This window comes from Phalangium opilio, unplaced genomic scaffold (genome assembly GCF_054372755.1).
Source record: "Phalangium opilio isolate 3A_F unplaced genomic scaffold, DU_Popi_V2 ptg000061l_1, whole genome shotgun sequence".
Taxonomy (NCBI): domain Eukaryota; kingdom Metazoa; phylum Arthropoda; class Arachnida; order Opiliones; family Phalangiidae; genus Phalangium; species Phalangium opilio.
The window spans coordinates 8,560,001-8,562,500 of NW_028324178.1; the positions used below are offsets into that span (position 1 = coordinate 8,560,001).

The following is a 2,500-nucleotide window of genomic DNA, read 5'->3' on the forward strand; positions in this document are numbered from 1 at the left end:
AAGAGACTGGTGCCTTCAACCAGCGCCTTTGACCACTCGGCCACTCTACCTGGAAGCAAAAGTCACCTCAAATTAATAAGCAAAAGCTTCACATTATTAATCTTAGGAAACAAAGTAGGCTGATAGATGTAAGATTCGAACCCACGCAACGAAGGGAATGGTGCCTTTAACCAGCGCCTTGGACCACTTGGCCACTTTACCCGAAAGCAAAAGTAAACTCAGTCTATTTAGCAAAAGCATCATATTATTAATCGTAGAAAACAGACACTGCTGATAGAGGTGGGATTCGAACCCACGCCCTCGAAGAGACTGGTGCCTTAAACCAGCGCCTTAGACCATTCTGCCACTTTACCTGGAAACGAAAGTCACCTCAGACTAATAAGCAAAAGCTTCATATTATTAATCCTAGGAAACAAAGTAGGCTGACAGAGGTAAGATTCGAACCCTCGCCCCCGAAGAGACTGGTGCATTAAACCAGCGTCTTAGACCACTCGGCCACTCTACCTGGAAAAAAAAGACACCTCAGACTAATAAGCAAAAGCTTCATTTTATTAATCCTAGAAAACGAAGTAGGCTTATAGATGTGGGATGCGAACCCACGCCGCGAAGGGAATAATGCCTTAAACCAGCGCCTTGGACCACTTGGCCACTCTACCCGAAAGCAAAAGTAAATTCAGTCTATTTAGCAAAAGCTTCATAATATTAATCGTAGAAAACAAACTCTGCTGATAGAGGTGGGATTCGAACCCACGCCCCCGAAGAGACTGGTGCCTTAAACCAGCGCCCTAGACCACTCGGCCACTCTACCTGGAAACAAAAGACACCTCAGACTAATAAGCAAAAGCTTCATATTATTAATCCTAGAAAACAAAATAGGCTGATAGAGGTGGGATTCGAACCCACGCCCCCGAAGAGACTGGTGCCTTAAACCAGCGCCTTAGACCACTCGGCCACTCTATCTGGAAACAAAAGACACCTCAGACTAATAAGCAAAAGCTTCATATTATTAATCCTAGAAAACAAAGTAGGCTGACAGATGTGGGATTCGAACACACGCCCCCGAATAAACTGGTGCCTTAAACCAGCGCCTTAGACCACTCCACTCGGCCACTCTACCTGGAAACAAAAGTCACCTCAGACTAATAAGCAAAAGCTTCATATTATTAATCCTAGAAAACAAAATAGGCTGATAGACGTGGGATTCGAACCCACGCCCCCGAAGAGACTGGTGCCTTAAACCAGCGCCTTAGACCACTCGGCCACTCTTCCTGGAATGAAAAGTCACCTCAGACTAATAAGCAAAAGCTTCATATTATTAATCTTAGGAAAAAAAGTAGGCTGACACAGGTGGGATTCGAACCCACGCCCCCGAAGAGACTGGTGCCTTAAACCAGCGCCATAGACCACTCGGCCACTCTACCTGGAAACAAAAGTCACCTCAGACTAATAAGCAAAAGCTTCATATTATTAATCTTAGGAAACAAAGTAGGCTGACAGAGGTGGGATTCAAACCCACGCCCCCGAAGAGACTGGTGCCTTAAAACAGCGCCTAAGACCGCTCGGCCACTCAACCTGGAAACAAAAGACACCTCAGACTAATAAGCAAAAGCTTCATATTATTAATCCTAGGAAACAAAGTAGGCTGACAGAGGTGGGATTCGCACCCACTCCCCCGAAGAGACTGGTGCCTTCAACCAGCGCCTTTGACCACTCGGCCACTCTACCTGGAAGCAAAAGTCACCTCAAATTAATAAGCAAAAGCTTCACATTATTAATCTTAGGAAACAAAGTAGGCTGATAGATGTGAGATTCGAACCCACGCAACGAAGGGAATGGTGCCTTTAACCAGCGCCTTGGACCACTTGGCCACTTTACCCGAAAGCAAAAGTAAACTCAGTCTATTTAGCAAAAGCATCATATTATTAATCGTAGAAAACAGACACTGCTGATAGAGGTGGGATTCGAACCCACGCCCTCGAAGAGACTGGTGCCTTAAACCAGCGCCTTAGACCATTCTGCCACTTTACCTGGAAACGAAAGTCACCTCAGACTAATAAGCAAAAGCTTCATATTATTAATCCTAGGAAACAAAGTAGGCTGACAGAGGTAAGATTCGAACCCTCGCCCCCGAAGAGACTGGTGCATTAAACCAGCGTCTTAGACCACTCGGCCACTCTACCTGGAAAAAAAAGACACCTCAGACTAATAAGCAAAAGCTTCATTTTATTAATCCTAGAAAACGAAGTAGGCTTATAGATGTGGGATGCGAACCCACGCCGCGAAGGGAATAATGCCTTAAACCAGCGCCTTGGACCACTTGGCCACTCTACCCGAAAGCAAAAGTAAATTCAGTCTATTTAGCAAAAGCTTCATAATATTAATCGTAGAAAACAAACTCTGCTGATAGAGGTGGGATTCGAACCCACGCCCCCGAAGAGACTGGTGCCTTAAACCAGCGCCCTAGACCACTCGGCCACTCTACCTGGAAACAAAAGACACC

General features: G+C 45.6%; 7 non-coding genes across 7 annotated transcripts; all 7 read right to left on the reverse strand.

The window, feature by feature from the left end:
• Nucleotides 1–271: 271 nt before the first annotated feature.
• TRNAL-AAG (transfer RNA leucine (anticodon AAG)) lies at nucleotides 272–353 on the reverse strand. Its single transcript has one exon. It is a non-coding gene; the product is annotated as a tRNA-Leu (tRNA).
• A 373-nt stretch (nucleotides 354–726) lies between these two features.
• Nucleotides 727–808, reverse strand: TRNAL-AAG (transfer RNA leucine (anticodon AAG)). The gene has a single exon. It is a non-coding gene; the product is annotated as a tRNA-Leu (tRNA).
• A 70-nt stretch (nucleotides 809–878) lies between these two features.
• TRNAL-AAG (transfer RNA leucine (anticodon AAG)) lies at nucleotides 879–960 on the reverse strand. The gene has a single exon. It is a non-coding gene; the product is annotated as a tRNA-Leu (tRNA).
• Nucleotides 961–1,187: 227 nt separating this feature from the next.
• Nucleotides 1,188–1,269, reverse strand: TRNAL-AAG (transfer RNA leucine (anticodon AAG)). Its single transcript has one exon. It is a non-coding gene; the product is annotated as a tRNA-Leu (tRNA).
• A 70-nt stretch (nucleotides 1,270–1,339) lies between these two features.
• On the reverse strand, nucleotides 1,340–1,421 carry TRNAL-AAG (transfer RNA leucine (anticodon AAG)). The gene has a single exon. It is a non-coding gene; the product is annotated as a tRNA-Leu (tRNA).
• Nucleotides 1,422–1,946: 525 nt separating this feature from the next.
• Nucleotides 1,947–2,028, reverse strand: TRNAL-AAG (transfer RNA leucine (anticodon AAG)). The gene has a single exon. It is a non-coding gene; the product is annotated as a tRNA-Leu (tRNA).
• A 373-nt stretch (nucleotides 2,029–2,401) lies between these two features.
• TRNAL-AAG (transfer RNA leucine (anticodon AAG)) lies at nucleotides 2,402–2,483 on the reverse strand. The gene has a single exon. It is a non-coding gene; the product is annotated as a tRNA-Leu (tRNA).
• Between the last annotated feature and the right edge of the window lie 17 nt (nucleotides 2,484–2,500).